This window comes from Chiloscyllium plagiosum, unplaced genomic scaffold (genome assembly GCF_037043375.1).
Source record: "Chiloscyllium plagiosum isolate Xiang-an unplaced genomic scaffold, Cpla_swu_hap1 HiC_scaffold_6, whole genome shotgun sequence".
Lineage (NCBI taxonomy): Eukaryota > Metazoa > Chordata > Chondrichthyes > Orectolobiformes > Hemiscylliidae > Chiloscyllium > Chiloscyllium plagiosum.
Window position 1 is genome coordinate 132,490,121 of NW_028270144.1, and position 20,752 is coordinate 132,510,872.

Consider the following 20,752-nt stretch of genomic DNA (forward strand, 5'->3'; position numbering starts at 1 on the left):
TGATTTGATTTTTCAAAAGGAAAAGAAAGCTGAAAGGCGTGTTGTTGTTCCTGGGGAAGAGATGAGTGTGAGATTTGGAATCCTGAGTCTCCATTCTAGCTCTCTGGTGATGGTGAAGGAAGGAACAGAACTTGGGAATAAGATTAGGTGTTTTCAAGAACCAGGGAGGAAAGCTTTCATTATTTTCTCGTAATAGAGATGGTCAAGAAAGACATAGATTTCTTGAGGCTGAAGGTATCCAGGAATATGGAGAGAGTAGGTGTAAGACCTTACAATTTAAGGATCAGCCATGATCATGTTGCACGGTACAGTGTGCTTAATGAGGCAAATGGCTGATTCTTGCTCCTATTATCTATCATTTCCCAGACCTTGGATATCATTACGATTGCTCTTTGTCAGCCCAAACCCGGAAGGTGTCTACATCCTGCTGCAACTGGATACAGACTGTTTGGTTATCTGAGCAGCTCTGAATGGTACTGGACATTACCCATTGACTCAGTGACCAGTGACCCAGGATATTTGAAGCTGAAATTAGGGATTGTGTGACTGAGGGGAAAATGAGGACTGCAGATGCTGGAGATCAGAGTCGAGAATGTTGTGCTACTGAGGGTGATTTCAGGTAGGGTTGAGGCAATGAAGGAATTTCAGAACAAAATTGAGTACTTCAAAATTAAGATTAATTTACAGTTAAGAAATGTGAATCAGTAAGAACAAATGTGAATAAAATTATGTATGAATTAGGGTACAATAGCAGAGTTTTGGCTCACCACACATTATATGGTGGCTTCAGTTTGAGGCCAGTCTGAAGAATGTTGGTTTAGAATTAACATAAGGCCTGACTGAGGGCTTCAGCAGGTGAGCTGAGGAAGGGATAGTCTGGCAGGTGATGTATGTTTGGAAGCTCCTCTAAAGATCGTATGTGAAATCTAAGTTGTGAACAGTCTAATTCAGTCTCTGGTTCTGTCCTTGAGAGGAGAGGGAATTTTATTCTTCTCTGCATTGAATATGAGGAAATTTCTGATCATCGTCAATGATGGAAGAGCCCAGCACATGAATGAAAGAAGAAAAGACTCCAGCGCATGCAAAAATCTTCAGCCATAAGTTCCAAGTGGACGATACATCTCAGCTTCTTCCACTGGTCCCCAGCATTAGAGATACCAATCTTCAGCCAATTTGATTCACACCACATGCTATCAAGAAACGGTTGGAGACACTGGATACTGCAAAGGCTACAGACCTTTACAACATTCTGGCAATTTGTACTGAAGACTTGTCTCTCATAAATTGCTACTCTTTCAACCAAGTGTTTGAGTACAGTTACAACACTGGTAACTACCCAACCGTGTGGAAAATAGCCCAGAAATGTCCTATACACACACAAAGCAGGACCAATCAACCTGGCTGATCACCGTCCCGTCAGTCTACTCAACAGTCATCACTAAAGTGATGAAGGTGTCATCAACATTGCTGTCATCAACCTGCTCAATAATGCCCATTTTGGATTCTGTGAGGCCTGCTCAGCTCCTGACCTCATTACAGCCTTGGTTCAGACATTGACAAAAGAGCTGAATTCCAGAGGGGAGATGAGAGGCACAACCCTTGACATCAAAGCCACGTCAGTCCAAGTGTGGCATTGAGGAGCCTTATTAAAACTGGAAGCAATAGGTATTGGGGCATACTTTGTTGGACTAATACCTGGAACATGGAAAGATGTTAAAGCTTATGTAAAGATTTGTAGCTCAAATCTACAAATTGCCATTGTCATGGATAAGTTTGCCAGGCTGGGAAGTTGATTTGCAGATGTTTTGTCCCTTTTGTAGGTGACATCTTCAGTGTTTTGGAGCCTCCTGTGAAGCGCTGTTGTACGGTATCTTTTGAAATTTATTTGTTGCTCTCCAAACCACTCACTGTCCTGACATTGAAATATATTGCCGTTCCTTCACTGTCTCTGGGTCAAAACCCTGGAATTCCCTAAAGAGTATTGTGGGACAACATGGACTGCGGCAGTTTAGCATCACCTTCTTGAGACAATGAGGGACAGGCAATAATTGCTGGCCAGCCAGTGATGACTGCATCCAGTGAGGGAATTTTAAAAAAAATCTGTGGTGGATTGATAATCTAGAGAGATTTAAGAGAGCACTGCAGCAGCTTGTTTAGGTTGTTCTGATGTCGCTTGAGTGGTTACTATGTCTCTGGTCGCCTGTAGAGCACTGTGGAGATTCCAGTGCCTGTACATGAATGCTGTTGCCATAGAGACAGTACACTATTTCAGGGCACTTCACCTAAATTCACTGAGAGTTAAGATTCATTCATTAGTTCAATGCGTGTAGCCCAGATTGACTGACTGGCAGTGAGACTCTCTCTCACTGCAACCCACAGGCCATCTCCTCTGCCCTGAAGCTCTTCAGCCATGTTCTGAAACAGACTAGCTACAAGAGCCACATTTCCTCCTTCCTCCGTGTCTACCTACAGAGCCAACTGATCCCACATAGATTTCAGACTACATTCTGGTCAATGCAATTTGGATCTGAACAGGACAACCAGTATCTACTACGAATTTAAAACCTCCAGAAACAGTTCTCCTTCCGGATCCCCTGCTCCATACTTGTAGCCATGTGCCGCCACCTAATCTCTCGACAGTCGGCCCTGCTTCAGCTGAGGGCCACACTCAGAACTGCAAAGAACCTCCTGCTGTTTTACATCCTCTGAAGAATTCACACACTTAAGAAATACTTTTTGTACACCGTATCGGACATCAAACACTAAGTAATACAAACTTTCATGTACCCAACTCAATAGTCTGGATTCCTCGACCATTCCAGAAGCTTGCACCAGCCTTGAACTGCTCAGGCACCATCAGCCACACAATTGCTGCAGCTGCTGCCACCATGGTGAACGCTGGCATCACTTCCATTCCTGCCACTCAATAATCTGCAGCCCTGGCTGACCATGCCGTCTCTGTGACCACCGGCCACACAACCGCCGCTGCAATCGCTACGAGATCAGCTGCCACCAAAACCAACGTGAGGCCGATCAGGAATGTTACTTCGGCCTCCGTTGTTGCTGCTGCCGCCGCAGCTACTTCTGTTCCCAATGACACCTCCGATGCCTACGACACTTCCTCCGTGGATTCCACCTATGCCCTGGGGGAGGGTCACCTTTGATGAATTATGTCACCTAATGTGTCTCTATGACCATGTCGACTCCAGTTAGAGTCTCCATCCCCACTCCTAGCTCCAGCCCTACACCAGGTCCTGGCTCACAGCCCTGCTGAATTTTCACTCTTTTCCTCCCTCCCGCCTAACTGAGGACGAACGATCAGAGCGGAGCAAAGCATCCTCCAAGCCCACTGTTTCTTCCCCTCCCGACAACCCCACCAGTACCCTTCCACTGACACTCATTTTGTTTGGCTGAACTAGTTCTCTTCCTCGATAATTTTTCCTTTGAATCCTCCCACTTCCTCTGGAAGAAAGGGCAAGCCATGGACACCCGCCTGCTCCCATTTATACCTGCCTCTTTCTCCGGTCCATCTTCCGCAGTTACACCGCCACCGTTCCCACCTTTTCCTCAGCTACATTGATGACTATCTCCATCAATGGTTAAAAATCACACAACACCAGGTTATAGTCCAACAGGTTTAATTGGAAGCACACTAGCTTTTGGAGCGACGCTCCTTCATCAGGTGATTGTGGAGGGCTCGATCGTAATCACCTGATGAAGGAGCGTCGCTCCAAAAGCTAGTGTGCTTCCAATTAAACCTGTTGGACTATAACCTGGTGTTGTGTGACTTTTAACTTTGTACACCTCAGTCCAACACCGGCATCTCTGAATCATGTCCATCAATGGTGACCAACTCAACATGGACATCTTCTACAAACCGACCTCCTCTCACCCTGGCTTATGTAAAAACGAGACCCGGGTTCAATTCCTGCCTCAGGCGACTGACTGTGTGGAGTTTGTACATTCTCTCCCCGTGTCTGCGTGGGTTTCCTTCCACAGTCCAAAAATGTGCAGGTTAGGTGAATTGGCCAAGCTAAATTGCCCATAGTGTTAGGCGAAGGGGTAAATGTAGGGGAATGGGTCTGGGTGGGTTGAGCTTCGGCGGGTCGGTGTGGACTTGTCGGGCTGAAAGGCCTGTTTCCACACTGTAATTAATCTATTGATTACTGCCAATTCCTTGGCCTCCACTGCATCTGCTCTCAGGAGGATCATTTCCACCACAGAACACACCAGATTACTACCTCCTTTGATGCCCTCCAGCACCTCTCATCCGCTTTCTGCCCTCGGACCCCACCTGTCCAACCACAACGGGGACAACCCCCCCCGGTCCTCACCTTCCACCACACCAACCTCTGCACACATCTCATCATCCTCTGCTATTTCTGCCACCTACAAATGGACTCCACCACCGGAGAGATATATTTCCCACCTCACCCCTATCCATTTTCCCCAAAGACAATTCCCTCCACACCGCCCCTCCCACCAACCCACATTCCGCTGGCATCACCTGCGTCTGATGTGGTTGTCTCTACGTTGGGAAACAGGGCGCCTACTTGCAAAGCACTTCAGAGAACATCTATGGGACACCCGCACCAACCAACCCACACCGCCCTGTGGCTGAACACTTCAACTCTCCCTCCACACTCCTCCAAGGACATGCAGGTCCTGGGCCTTCTCTATTGCCACTCCTTAACCACCTGAGGCCTGGAAGAAAAATGCCTCATCTTCCGCCTCGGGACCCTCCAACCACATGGCATCGACGCGGGTTTCACCAGTTTCCTAATTTTCTCCCCCCCACCTTATCCCAGTTCCAACTTTCCAAATCGGCACTGCCCTCCTGACCTGTTCTACTTGTCTATCTTCCTTCCCACCAATCTGCTCCATCCTTCTCTCTGACCTATCACCATTACCACTATCTCCATCACTGCACTCTCAGCTACCTTCCCTCCACCCCCACCCCCTTGGCTCACAGCCTCATTCCTGATCAAGGGCTTTTTCCTGAAGAGTTGATTCTCCTGCTCCTTGGATGCTGCCTGACCTGCTGTACTTTTCGAGCACCCCACACTCTAATCTCCAGCATCTGCAGTCCTCACTTTCGCCTGACTGTATAATTGTTAGCTCGAGCGAGAAATCAACTTATTAATGCAAAGGGAAAAGTCAAGCTTGTCTATTTAAGTAATCCTCCTATTAACATGTTCAATGAGTTTGAACACCAGGCTTACAGGAAGCTTGTGCAGACATCAGGCTTCAGCAATATCTGTTTAGGGGATGTAATAATGAAATTGTAATATCACTGCAACCAGCTGGGTGTAGGGTATCTCATAGAATGTACAGAGGAATTACTGAACTTCAGTACAATTGTAATACAATATTTACATACTGGAATTGTCTTTGGGGGAAGGTTATTAAAGTGCATTGGCCCAGTTGATCAAGATCGCATTGGGTTGAGGAGCGGCAGATGGAGATAAATTTGGATAAAATACAAGGTGTTGCATTTTGATAAGACTAACAAGGGCAGGACTTTCATACTTAATGGTAAGGCCCTGGTGAATGTTGTTGAACAGAGTCCCCTCTGGATTCAAATACTTAGTTTCTTGAAAACTGCATCATAGGTAGACAGACAGGGTGGTGAAGAAGGCATTCCGCGTACTTTCCTTCAAAGCTTAGACCATTGAATATATGAGTTGGAGTGACATGAGTAGTCGCACAGGATTTTGGTGAGGCCACTTTTGGAGTAATGTGTACAGTTCTGGTCATCCTGCTGTGGGAAGGATACTATTAAATTGGAAAGGCTGCTGAAAAGACTTTCAAGGATGTTACCAGGACTAGAGAGTTTGAGATATAAGGAGAGGCTGAATAAGCTGAGTCCGTTTTCCCTGGATCACAAGTGTCTTTCCTCGGATAGGGGAGTTCAAACTAGGGGCATAATTTTAAGATGAAAGGAAAAAGATTTAAAAGCGTCCTGGGGAGTAACATTTTCACACGGGGTGTAGTTCGAATGTGGAATGAACTGCCAGCAGAAGTGTTGGATGCTGGTACAGTTACAACATTTCAAAGACATTTGGATAGGTGCATGAATAGAGAAGGTTTAGAGCAATGTGGTCCAAACGCAAGCAAATAGGACTAGTTTAGTTTGAAATCTGGTTGACGTGGATGACTTGGATTGAAGGGTCTGCTTCTGTGCTGTATGACTCTTTTTCCCTCCTCCCTGGTCCTCCTGCTGAAGTGCTGAACTGGAATTGTGTGCCTTTGCTGCCATTATCTGCCCTGCTTTACCTCTTTTGGAGACCATGTTACTCTTGACCTACTTAATACTGGGTTTAGTGGACTGAATTTTTTTTTCTTTTGATGCAAGATTTTTGTTTTGCTGTTTCCTTTCTCCTGAATACATTACTCCCTACTCAGAAATTGAAAAGTCTGAATCAGTGTCAGGTCAGTTTTATGACTGAGGGCAGAGGACTGAGGAGTATATCTGTGCCTTAATCTCAGTATTCCACAGGTCAGAACACGCAAAGTTTTCCATTTTTATTAAGATGACCAATTAAATAATTTGTCAATCTTGGATTTGAATCAAAGAGGGATCAGCCAGGTTTCTGAATAACCCATACTTGTTTATTATGTACCAAAAACTATTCAGTGAATATGCAATTAGTTAAGATACACAGCCAGTGATACAGAAGTGTAAATGGTTATCCTATAAGTATTTCCAAACACACACACACTCTCATCAGGTGAAGTGCGGAGAAAAATATTCTGTGCAGCAATTGGGTGGTTTGGCCATGCTAAATTGCCCAATGTCCAAGCATGTGCAGGCTAGGTGGATTAGCCATGGGAAATACAGGGATGATTTGGATTTGGGTGGGATACTCTTCAGAGGTCGACTGTGCACTCGATGGGCCAAATGGCCTACTCCCACATTGTCGGGATTCTGTGATTTTAAGTTTCTTTCCATCAGTTCAAGGTTTTCTTTTCAGAAATAAAGGTAAGCTAGCAACATTGGTTCTTGGACTTCGATTTATCTTGTCAAAACCAGGACCTCACTGAGCCAGTCAATGTTTGAACAGCCTGAGCAGGGTCTAGAGCGAAGCAAGCAGTTATTGCCAGTCATATGATTGCTAGAAAATCCTTAAACAAAATCGAGAACAAACTTTTAATGACCCTTAAATAAACTACTTTTGGGTATTTCTGCAAAGGTTTAAAAAACCATTTTCCTACAATCCTTCAACACAGTGATCCAAGCAATATTAAATAGTAAATGTAGTTGCAACATTAGGAATTAACCACTGAACTCACTGGGTCTTTTGAACACCAGACAAAAATCGAGCATTGCAGTTTTCAGTTTGGTGTCCTTCGTCATACTCTGACTGATACGAAAGAGCTATCTCTCTTTCAATCTCTCTCTCTTTCAATCTCTCCCTCTCTCTCTCTCTCTTTTCTCTCCTCTCTTTTCTCTCCTCTCTTTTCTCTCTCTCTCTTTTTTCTCTCTCTCTCTTTTCTCTCTCTCTCTCTCTCTCTTTTCTCTCTCTCTTTTCTCTCTCTCTCTCTCTCTCTCTTTTCTCTCTCTCTCTCTCTCTTTTCTCTCTCTCTCTCTCTCTCTTTTCTCTCTCTCTCTCTCTCTCTTTTCTCTCTCTCTCTCTCTCTCTTTTCTTTCTCTCTCTCTCTCTCTCTTTTCTTTCTCTCTCTCTCTTTTCTCTCTCTCTCTTCTGAATTTGACCATTGGCTTTGCCTATATTGACTTGCCTCTAAATTTATCTGATTTGATTACTTTAGGAAGATGTCAAGTTTCTGTGTGCTTAATATTTCATATTGTTCCTATCTGCTGTTAAGGGTGGAAACAAGGATTAGTTGTAATGTGTGAAGAGCATGTGGTGATATTAATGATGATGATAATCAACAAGCACATCGACCTGGACCCAATATACCGACCATTGCAACGGACAGCTGGAACTGACAACCGGAAGTGGCAAATACAAATCACTATAAATGCCGGAGGAAACAACACCGAAGCGCTTCACAGGAGGCTCCCAAGCACTGAGGATGTCACCTAGACAGGGGATGAAACGTCTGCAACAAAAACTTCCAGCTCGGCGAACAGAACCACAACAACGAGTACCCGAGCGACAAATCTTCTCTCAAACTTTAAGAGGATGCAGAGTTGGGCTGAGAAGTTGCAAATGGAGTTTAATGCAGAAACGTGAGGTCGTTCACTTTGGAAGAAATAACAGGAAGGCAGAGTACTGGGGGCTAGTGGTAAAATTCTTGACAGTGTAACTGAACAGAGAGATCTTGGTGTCCTGGTGCTTAAATCCCTGAAAGTTGCCACCCAGGTTGAAAAGTTTGTAAAGATAGCATATGGTGTGTTGGCATGTATTGGTAGAGGATGGAGTTGCGGAGCCACAAGGTCATGCGTCAGCTGGACAAGACACTGGTAAGGCCACACTGGAATATTGCGTACAGTTCTGCTTATCGAATTACAGGAAAGACGTGGAAGCTTTGGGAAGGGTTCAGAAGAGATTTACTAGGATGTTGCCTGGTATGGAAGGAAGGTCTTACGAGGAAAGGCTGAGGGAACTAAGGCTATTTTTGTTAGAGAGAAGAAGGTTGAGAGGTGACTTAATTGAGACGTAGAAGGCAATCAGAGGGTTAGATCAGGTGGACCGTGAGAGCCTTTTACCTCTGATGGTAAAAGCTAACACGAGGGGACATTGCATTAACTTGAGAGGTGGTAGATTTAGGACAGATATCCGGGGTAATTTCGTTACTCAGTAGTATGGATGTGGAACGGCCTGCCTGCAACAGTAGTAGTTTCACCAGCGTTAAGGGCAATTACATGGGCATGGGACATACATATGGATAATAATGAAATGGTATAGGTTAGACAGGCAGACTAATTTCACTGGTCCGTGCAATATCGAGGGCCGAAGGGCCTGTACTGCGCTGTAATGTTCTATGTTCACAGTGACAAACCACTATAAATGCCGGAGGAAACATCACAGAAGCGCTTCACAGGAGGCTCCCAAGCACTGGGGATGTCACCTAGACAGGGGACGAAACGTCTGCAACACAAATTCTCTGCATCCTCTGTAACCCCCCACATCCTTCGGTACTATCCACAACTCTGCCTACCTTCGTGTCATCCGCAAATTTACTAACTCATCCTTCTACACCCACATCCAGATCATTTATCAAAATGATAAAGAGCAGTGGCCCCAAAACAGATCCTTGCGGCAGACCACTGGTAACTGAGCTCCAGGATGAGCATTTTCCATCAACCACAACCCGCTGTTTTCTTTCAGCTAGCCAATTTCTGATCCAAACCACTAAATCGTCTTCAATCCCAAAACTCCATATTTTGTGCAATAGCCAACCGTGTGAAACTTATCAAACTCCTTACTGAAGGCCATATACACATCATCAACCACTTTATCTTCATCCACCTGTTTTGTCACCTTCTCGAAGAACTCCATATGGTTAGTGAGGCATGACCTACCCTTCACAAAACCATGTCGACTGTCCCTAATCAAATTATTCCTTTCCAGATGATTATAAATCCTATCTGTTATAACCTTTTCCAACATCTTACCCACAACTGAAGTAAGGCTCACTGGCCTATAATTACCATGGTTGTCCCAACTCCCCTCTTTAAACAAGGGAACAACATTTACTATCCTCCAGTCTTCTGGCATTAGTCCTGTCAACAATAATGACATAAAGATCAAAGCCAAAGGCTTTGCAATCTCCTCCCTGGCTTCCCAGAGAATTAGAGAATAAATCCCACTCAGCTTGGGGTCTTATCTATTTTCAGACCTTTCAAAATTGCTAAAACCTACTCTTTGTCAACCTTAATCCCCTCTAATCATGTAGCCTGTATCTCCGTATTCTCACTAACATTGTAAAAGGGCAATGTGAATACTGATGAAAAGTATTCATTAAGCACTTCTCTTATGTCTTCAGATTCCACACACAACTTTCCATTATTTTTGTTGGCCCTAATCGGACTCGAGTCATTCTTTTATTCCTGACATCAAGGAAAACCCTATCTGCCAACAACTTCTCATGTTCCCTCCTGGCTCTTCTTAGCCCTCTCTTTAGATCTTTTCTGGCTAACTTAACTCTCAAGCCCCCTAACTGAGCCTTCATGCCTTGTCCTCAGGTAAGCCTTCCTTCTTCCTCTTGACAAGAGCTTCAACTTCTTTAGTAAACCATGGCTCCCTCTCTTGACAACTTCCTCCCTGCCTGATAGGTATGTACTTGTAGGCAGCATGGTAGCACAGTGGTTAGCAGTGCTGCCTCACAGCGCCAGAGACCCGGGTTCAATTCCCACCTCAGGCGAATGTCTGTGTGGAGTTTGCACATTCTCCCCGTGTCTGCGTGGGTTTCCTCCGGGTGCTCTGGTTTCCTCCCACAGTCCAAAAATGTGCAGGTTAGGTGAATTGGTCATGCTAAATTGCCCATAGTGTTAGTAGAAGGGGTAAATGTAGGGGAATGGGTCTGGGTGCGCTTCGGCGGGTCGGTGTGGACTTGTTGGACCGAAGGGCCTGTTTCCACACTGTAAGTAATCTAATCTAATCAAGGACCCGCAGTAGCAGTTCCTTGAATAAGCTCCACATTTCAAGTGTGTCCATCCCCAGCAGTTTGCTTCCCCGTCCTATGCATCCTAAATTTTGCCTAATCGCATCATAATTGCCTTCCCCCAACTATAACTCTTGCCCTGTGGTATATGCCTCTCCCTGCCCATTGCTGTTGTAAATATAACCAAATTGTGGTCACTCTCGCCAAAGTGCTCACCTACCTCCAAATCTAACATCTGGCTGGGTTCATTCCCCAGTACCAAGTCCAATATGGCATTGCCCCTTCTGGCCTGTCTACATACTGTCAGAAAATCCTCTCTCCTGCACATATTGAACAAAAACTGACCCATCCAAACTACTTGAACTGTTGTATTCCCAGTCAATATTCCCACTGTGGTTGCTCCACTTGGAGCAGAATATGTACTGTCAAATGTAGACTAAACTGAATATTTTGTTTCCCTAAAGGATGTACTTGCATGAGTTTTTCTCCCATTTGTCAGGATTTTGAGTTAGCAGCAAAACTAGAAGTCCATTCAAGCTTGCCCAATTTGCTTGGCTTAGCTGGTTGCAGTCTTGGCTCTGACTCTGGTGTTTTGGGGGCTCAAGACCCTCTCTGGAGTTAACCTGACTGAGGCCGAGATTCCATACAGGACTGAGTGAGCAATGAGGGCCATTATAACCGTGCATTCTGCATTGTTTAGTACACTTGCCTGTCTTTACAAGGACACCCAGATTCCTTTGTATGTCCATTTAAATAATTCACTTCCTTGTCTGAATCACCTTGAAGCCTTTTTGTTACCTCACGTCTCAGTCCTGCTTAGTTGTGTCATCAGCAAACTTGGAAATGTTGCATTCGGCTATCTCATCCAGGTTGTATCTCCATATTGAGAATTAGTTGAACCCAAGTGCTCATCCTTGCAGTATTGCACTAGTCACTACCTATCACTCAGAATAAGGCACATTTATTCCCACTCTGCTTCCTGCCTGTCAACCAATTATTGGCCTATACCAATATATGACCCCGATTCTATGTGCTTTGCCCATTTAGCTCAAATGAGGGATCTTAGCAAAAATCTTCTGAAAATCCAAATGCACCACATCCTCTGGTTTGCCCTTAGCTATTCTACTAGTTACAGTCTTACAGAAACTCAGTGAATTTGTTAAGCATGATTTTTCCTTTTATAAACCCATGTTGGCTTTGTCCAAACCTGTTCATTTTCTAAAATGTTCTGTTTTCACATTTCTTATCATTGTCATTTTCCCCAGTACTGATGTTCAGAAAATTGGTGTGTAATTCTATTTTCTTTTCTCTGTCTCTCTCACCCATTTTTAGGTAGTGGGGTAGTATTTGCTTGCTACCTTCCAATGCTCCAAACTCTGTTGGACTGAGGAAGGTAACCAGCAATGCATCCACTATTTCCAGGGCCGCCTCTTTTAGTATTCTGGGATGTCGATTATCAGGCCTGGGGATTTGTCAGCCTTTAACCCCATTAATTTTGCTCGCCTCCTTACTGATTTATTTTTTCCCTACAAATCCACCCTCTCACTATGTGATTGGCTGTCTAACATAGCTGGGAGGTCACTTGTTTCACTTGTTTCATAAATACATAAGTTAGAATCCAAATATGCTCATTTGTTTTATCATTAATTTAATTCCCATTATTTCCTCAGCTTCTAATTGTAAGGCACATACATTTTTCTTTACTCTTACCTTTCTGTTAAAGCTGGAATTAGTCTGAACTTAGTGATACAATCAAATAAGCAAATAGATGGAAAATACTGAGGGTGGAGGTGAAAGTTGAAGGCCAATGTATTTCTATTGTAATCAAGTTGGACACACTGGTTCAGGATATTAGAAGTTCTGAGAGAAGTGTGTGGTACTTACTGAGTTTCATAAAAATAATTACAATACAAGGACTCAAGGAAAATGTCATGAATCAAATTGTAGCTTTAATTGCAACATGCATGGTGGAGAAAATATTTTTTAATTTCATTATGTAAAGTTCAATTGACATGTGACTTGGTTGGATCAGTAGTGGTTGGGGAGGTTTGGAGGGCGGCATGGTGGCTCAGTGGTTCGCACTGCTGCCTCACAGTGCCAGGTACCCGGGTTCAATTACCGCCTCAGGCGACTGTCTGTGTGGAGTTTGCATATTCTCCCTATGCCTGTGTGGGTTTCCTCTGGGTGCTCAGGTTTCCTCCCACAGTTCAAATGTGCAGGTTAGCTGAATTGGCCATGCCAAATTGCCCATAGTGTTAGGTGCATTAGTCAGGGGTAAATAAAATGGAATAGGTCTGGGTGGGTTACTCTTCGTAGAGTTAGTGTGGACTTGTTGGGCCATAGGGCCTGTTTACATACTGTGGGGAATTTAATCTAAATTAACTGTGGATGGAGTTGATGTACTGCGGGGAATAATTTGGCTCGACTGAGAACTATAGCTTTGCTTATAATCACCAAGCCAAAGTGAGGCTAGAGGGACGGAACAATTAAACCAGGTTCTGTCTGTTTTTCTGTTGTGAACAGTGACCAAAGCAATGACTACAAACAGTCAGTTACCAGAGGTCAATGTATTCCCACAAAGCACTGAGCTGGTACCTAAAACCCCTTTTAAGATTGAGGGTGATTCAAAAGAATTCAAACTCTTGATTTATTTAAAGAAAATCCTGGGTGTTTTATATATGTATAACCCAGGGAAAGGATAGGTCCACTCAAGGAGACGGGAGGGAGCTGGTATGTGGACCTGGAGGAAGTGGGTGAGGTCCTCAATGAATATTTTGCATCGGCATTCACAAAAGAGAAGGACATGGTCGATGGTGAGGTTTGGGAGGGGTATATTGTTATTTTGGGATATGTCAATATTAAAGAAAAGGTATTGGGTGTTTTGAAAAACATTGAGGTAGACCATTTCCCCAGGACCTGGTAGGATCTATTCCACAATGCCCGGGGGGGGCTGGTGAGGAAACTGCTGAGCCTTGTATGAAATGTTTGTATCCTCTTTAGTCACAGACGGGGTCCCAGAGAACTGGTGAATAGCCAACCTCGTGTCTTTGTTTAAGGATGGCGACAGGGATAATACAGGAAATTACAAGCTAGTGAGCTTCGTCAGTGGTAGAGAAATCGGTGGAGAAGTTCCTTCGGGATGTGAATTACTCACATTTGGAAAAAGATGTATTTAGTAGCGGGAAAGGTTGTGTATCTCAAACGTGATTGAGTTTTTTTTGAGGAAGTGACAAAGCTGATTGAGGGCAGGATGGCAGATGTTTTCGTTATGGACTTTAGCAAGTGCTTTGATAAGGTCCCTCATGGCAGGCTGATGCAAAAGCTGAAGTCACATGGGATCCACAGTGAGCTGGTAAGATGGATACAAAAACAAATTACTGGAAAAGCTCAGCAGGTCCAGCTGCATCCTTGAAGAGTCGTTGGACCTGAAACATTTACTCCAATTTCTCTCCACAGATGCTGCCAGACCTGCTGAGCTTTTCTAGCAATTTCTGCTTTTGTTTTTCGATTTCTGCAGATCTTTCTGTTAAGTTGGATACAAAACTGGCATAGTCATAGAAGACATTAGCAGTGGAAGAGTGCTTTTCAGATTGGAGATCAGTGCTGGCACCCCTGTTGTCTGATTTGATTTGATTTAGTATTGTATCTCTGTACATGTGCCAATGAAAAGTGTTGTTTTGTGTGCTAACCAGACAAATCATGCCTTTCTATAAGTACATCAGGGTAATAGAACAGAATGCAGAAAGCCACAGCTACAGAGAAAATGGAGAGAAAGATAATCTCTGACATGTAACAGGTCATTCATAAGGCTAATAACAGCAGGTAAGAAGCTGTTCTTAAATCTGCTGTTTGTGTCCTCAAACCTTTGTATCTTCTGCCCGATGGAAGAGGGTGAAAGAGTATAACAGGGTTGAATGAGTTTTGATTGTGTTGGCTACTTTTCTTCGATATGTGGAAGTGTAAATAGAGTTAATAGAAGAAAGCCTTGTGCATCACAGAAACCTGTCTATGTTCACAAGTCTAACTACTTGTAGTCTTGGGCAGAGCAGTTTCTATGGAGGAAGTGAGGACTGCAGATGCTGGAGATCAGAGTGAAAAATGTGTTGCTGGAAAAGCGCAGCAGGTCAGGCAGCATCCAAGGAGCAGGAGCTTATGCCCGAAACGTCGATTCTCCTGCTTTTCCAGCAACACATTTTTCAGCTCAAAGCAGTTTCTATGCTAAGTTGTGATGCGTCCAGAAAGTATGCTTTATTTGACACATCTGTAGAAATTGGTAAGAGTCATTATGGACATGTTAAATTTCCTTACTTCCTCAGAAGATTAGAGGTGTTGGTGTGCTTTCTTGACTGTAGAGTCATTGTGGATGGACCAAGATAGATGGGTGTTATTACTTTTTGGAACTTAAAGCTCGTGACCATCTGCACCTCAGCACCATTGATACATACAGAGGCATGTCCTCCACTCTGCTTCTTGAAGAAGATGACTAGCTGCTTTTGCTTGGCTGACATTGAGGGCAAGATTGTTGTCGTTAAAACATGTCTCTCTCCTTCCTAGACACTCTCTCCTCATTTAAGATTTGACCCACAACGGTCATGTCACTAGCAAATTTGTAAATTGAGTCAGAACTGAATGTGGCACCATGGTCGTGAGTTTGTAAGGAGTATGGTAAGAGGTTGAGTATGCAGCCCTGTGGGGTGTCAGTGTTGAGAATTATCATGTAGGAGGTTTTGTTGACTATCCTTCCTGACATGCAGGCTGGAGTAAGTAAGTTGAAGATCCAGTTGCAGAGGGAGGCAGCAGACCCTAAATCTGAGAGTTTGGAGATTAGTTTGTTTGAAATTATGGTGTCGAAGGCGGAGCTACAGTCAATAAGTAGGAGTCTGATATCGGTATCCATGTTATCCAGATATTCCATGAATGAGTGTAGGATCTTGAGAGATGGCTCTACCGTGGGTTTATTACGACGGTAGGCAAATTGTGGTGAATCAAGGCAATCTTGGAGGAGGGAGTTGACTAACCCCTTGAATCACTTCATAATGATGGATGTCAGGGCAATTGGGCAGTAGTCATTAAGGCATGTTGTCTCTGTAAAATATATGAATGATGTGGAGGAGAATGTAGGTGACTTGATTAGTAAGTTTGTGGAGGGCACAAAGAGTAGGGGAGCCGTGGATAGTGAGAAGGATTGCCAGCAGATGCAGCAGAATATAAAGGTTACAATAAAGGACGTTATAATTCTAATATAGGCTAAAGACTTGTGTGGAGAAACAGATGGAGTTTAATCCAAACAAATGTGATGTAATGCATTTTCGGAAATTTAATGCAGGAGGGAAGTGTACAGTAAATTGCAGAATCTTTCGAAGCATGGCAATACAGAGGGAAATCGGTATCCCAGGTCCAGAGTTCCCTGAGAGTGGCAGCACAAGTGGATAATGTGGTCAAGAAGGCATTTTGCTTGTTTGCCTTCATCATCGGTTGAGGCTAAGTGTATAAAAAAAAAAGTGTGTACATCTGTACAGAATTTTTACCTCAGCCACATGTGAAATATTTTGAGCAGTTCTGGTTGCCATGCTACATGAAGGATGTGGAGGCTTTGGAGACGGTACAGAAACGGTCACCAGGATGTTGCCTGATTTGTAGAGTATGAGTTTATGAGAAGAGATGGGACAAACTTGGTTTGTTTGCACTTGAACATTGAAGGATGAGGGGTGATCTGAAAAACTTATCAAAATTATGAGAGGCGTGTTTAGAATGGATAGGTTAAGTCTTTCTCCCTGGGTAGAAAAGTCAATCACTAAACAACGTAAGTTAAGGTAAAGGGTGGGGGGGGAGGGGTGTTAGGTTTAAAGGATATGTGAGAGGTGTTTTTTGTTAAGTGAGAGGATGGTGAGTGCCTGGAATGCGCTGCCAGAGGAACCAGGTACAATGGATACAAGAGACATCTTGACACATTGGAGAATAGGCAGGGAATAGAGGGATCTGGACAGCATAGAAGCAAATGGCTTTTAGTTTAGAAAGATATCATGTTGGTGCAGTCTTGGTGGGCTGAAGGGCCAGTTCCTGTGCTGTACTGTACTTTGTTAGTTGAGACTCTGAAAGTAGTTCCATTGTTTCACACCAGCAGAGTCCACTGACAATGAAGCAGAGCCAGAATATATTAAGAGTTTTGGCTATTGCCTGCAGCTCTGCAAGGCTATGATTGGACAGTTGTTCCTCAGATCATCATTCTGCCCAGCAGTGTCGCCTCTTAGCTGCACCACTGCACTGCCCCAATTTACTGTGAATGGCAATTGGTGTTGCCATGTAGCTGGTAAGAAAATTAGAGGGAAAACTGCCACCCATATCTTCAGGAGAAATTGCAAGTATTGAAGAACATGCCAGACATTTTAAATACAGCAAACCTTTGAGAATAACAATAGAATCTCTTGGCAATTAGGGATGGGCAATAAATGCCGACCAGCGATGCCCTCATCTCATAAATGAATAAAGCAAAACAACCCAGTAGAATAATGACTAGATAATCCATTTTAGTGATGTTAGTTGAGGACTCTGAATTGATTGGGGCATAGGGGATAACTCCATTCCTCTTTAAACCATGCTATGGGATCTTATGCCTCTACCTTATGAGGGAGGATAGGACTTCAGTTTAATGTGTTAACATTGCAGTCACTAAGTTGCCAGATTTTTCAGAACATAACTGATTCAGTAGTTAAAAACTAAAATAATTATGGATGCTGTATAAGTCAGAAACAGGAACAGACATTGCTCGAAAAGCACAGCAGGTCTGGCAGCATCTGTGGAGAGAAATCAAAGTTAACATTTTGGTTCCGGTGACGTTTCAGGTTCTGAGGAAGGGTCAGTGGACCCGAAATATTAACTCTGATTTCTTTCCAAAGTTCCTGACCGACTGGCTGAACTTTTCCAGCAATTTGTTTTTTTTAATTCACTAGTACCTTTTGTAGGGAAGAAAATCTGCTAACCATGTGACTTTGGTCTCCCACCAAAGTCATGAGCTGTTAAGATTTCTTTGAAACGAAAACTCTGTATCAAACATTTTCACAGAGGGCAGTCACTACATTTTCAGGGCAGCTAGGGACAAGCAGTAAAAGCTGTCCTTGTCAACTGTGCTCATGGTGAGAGTGAATTGACAAAAAAAATTCTCAGTATGGAATGACCTTCCAGAGGAAGTGGTGGAGGCTGGTACAATTGCAACATTTAAGAGGCATTTCGATGGGTATATGAATAGGAAGGGTTTGGAGAGATATGGGCCGGGCGCTGGCAGGTGAGACTAGATTGGGATATCTGGTCAGCATGGACAGGTTGGACCAAAGGTTCTGTTTCTGTACTGTACATCTCTATGACTCACTGACTGTAAGTCCTGCTAAGATTTGCTTTCCCAAAATGCAGCATCTCACATTTATCTAAATTAAACTCCATCTGCCACTTCTCAGCCCATTGGCCCATCTGGTCAAGATCCTGTTGTAATCTGAGTTAACCTCCTTTGCTATCCACTACATCTCCAATTTTGGTGTAATCTGCAACTTACTATCTATACCTCCTGTGTTCACATCCAAATCATTTATGTAAATGACAAAAAGTAGAGGACCCAGCACCATTCCTTGTGGCACTCCACTGGTCACAGGCCTCCAATCTGAAAAACAACCCTCCACCACCACCACCCTCTGTCTTCTACGTTTTGAGCCAGTTCTGTATCCAAATGGCTAGTTCTCCCTGTATTCCATGAAATCTAACCTTGCTTACAAGTCTCCCATAGAGAATCTTGTCGAACGCCTTACTGAAGTGCATATAGATCATGTCCAGCGTTCTGCCCTCATCAATTCTCTTTGTTACTTTTTCAAAAAACTCAATCAAGTTTGTGAGATATGATTTCCCACACATACAGCCAGAGTTGACTATCCCTAATCAGTCCTTGCCTTTCCAAATATATGTACATCCTGTCCCTCAGGATTCCCTCCAACAACGTACCCACCACCGACATCAGGCTCACTGGTCTGTAGTTCCCTGGCTTGTTCTTACCATCTTTCTTAAACAGTGACACCACATTAGCCAGCCTCCTGTCTTCTGGCACCTCACCTGTGACTATCGATGATACAAATATCTCAGTAAGAGGCCTAGCAATCACTTCCGTAGCTCCCCACAGAGTTCTCGGGTACACTTGATCAGGTCCTGGGATGTATCCATTTTATGTGTTTCAGGACATCCAGCAGTACCTGCTCTGTAATATGGACATTTTCAAGATGTCACTATCTATTTCCCTACATTTTATATCTTCCATCTCCTTTCCATGCTCTGTAATAGGTATGAACTGAACAAGAATCTGACTTTTTTGTCCATTACCTTTCTGTTCCATTGGATTTTGAATTCATGTTTCTAACTTGCATGAATTTTTACTTACTTATGGGATGTGGCTGTTCGCTGATTAGCATTTATTGCCCTTGAGAAGGTGGTGGTGAGTTGCCGCCTTGAGCACTGCAGTCCATGTGCTGTAGGTAGACCCATTCCCTTGGTGATGGAATTTGATGCATGATTTTGACCCAATGACAGTGAAGGAACAGCAATATATTTCGTAATCAGGATAGTGACTGGTTTGGAGGGGAACTTGCAGATGGGTTGTTCCATGTATCTGCTGCCTTTGTCCTTCTAGATGGAAGTGGTTTTGATTTCAGAACATAATATCTAAGGATCTTTTGATTTTCTGCATTGCATCTTGTGGACAGTACAAGCTGCTCCTACTGAATATCTGTGGTGGAGGGAGTGGATGTTTGTGGATGTGTTGCCAATGAAGTGAATTGCTTTGTCCTGGATGGTGTTCAGCTTCTTGAGTGTTGTTGGAGCTGCACCCATCCAGGCAAGAGGGGAGTATTGCATCACATTTCTGATTTGTGCCTGAGATGGTGAACAGGCTTTGGGGAGTGAAGAAGTAAGTTACTTGCTGCACTATTTTTTTGCCTCTGACCTGCTGTTGTGGTTACTGTGTTTATGTGGTGAAAACAGTTGGGTTTCTGGTCAGTGGTAGCCAGGAAGGAACTGAAAAATGGACTTAGAGCTAGATGGGGGCATGAAAACAGCTTTAGTGGGTACGATTAAGGAAAACCCTAAGGCATTCTGCACTGATGTGAGGAATAAGAGGGTAGCCAAAGTGAGGGTAGAGTGGTGCTGGAAGAGCACAGCAGGTCAGGCAGCATCCGAGGAGCAGGAAAATCGATGTTCTGGGCAAAAGCCGTTCATAGCAAAACCCCTTCATCAGGAATTCATTTGCCCGAAATGTTGATTTTCCTGCTTCTCGGATGCTGCCTGACCTGGTGTTCTCTTCCAGCATCACTCTAATCTTGAATCTGAACTCCAGCATCTACAGTACCCACTTTCACCGAGAGTGAGGGGAGTGCCAATCAGGGATAGTGGAGGGAACTTGCAGCTGGAGTCGGAGGAAATAGGGGAGGTCCTTAATTTGCTTCAGAATTCGCTACTGAGAGGGACCTTGACGTTTCTGAGGACAGCATGAAACAGACAGATATATGTTTGAGCAGGTTGATGTTAAGAAGGAGAATCCGTTGAAAAGTTTGAAGAACATAAGGATAGGTAAATCCCATGGGCCTGACAGGATATACCCAAGGTCGCTACAGGAAGCGAGGGAAGAGATTGCTGTGGCTTTGACAATGATCTTGGTGTCCTCACTCTCCACTGGAGTAGTGCCAGATGATTGGAGGATGGAAAGTGTTATTTCCTTGTTCAAGAAAGGGAATAGGGATAATCTCGGGAATTGCAGACCAGTCAGTTTTTTGTCAGTGGTGGGCATAGTATTGGAGAGAATTCTAAGAGGCGGGATTTATGTTTACTTGGAAAACCATAGTTTGATTAACGATAGTCAATATGGCTTTGTGAGGGGCAGATCATGCCTCATAAACCTTATTGAATTCTTTTGAGGATGTGACAAAACACATTGATGAAGGCAGAGCAGTGGATGTGGTGTACATGGATGTTGAGCAAGGAGGGTGGTGGAACGTGGAAATGTGATACGTAAATAAAGGTGGGGGGGGTAATGGTGAAAATGTGTATAGGGTATAAGCAGGCAGGGAAAGAGTTAGAATTTTTTTGGGTCAGTACAAATCAGTAATCACTGGTACTTAGAATATTTTTGGGTCAGTACAAGTTCTGAGTT

The 20,752-nt window shown here is 43.8% G+C and overlaps 1 protein-coding gene across 1 annotated transcript in view; it reads left to right on the forward strand.

Moving 5' to 3' along the window:
• Nucleotides 1-20,752, forward strand: part of LOC122550994 (F-box/WD repeat-containing protein 7-like) — a 225,437-nt gene that overhangs the window by 14,661 nt on the left and 190,024 nt on the right. The window lies entirely within an intron of this gene.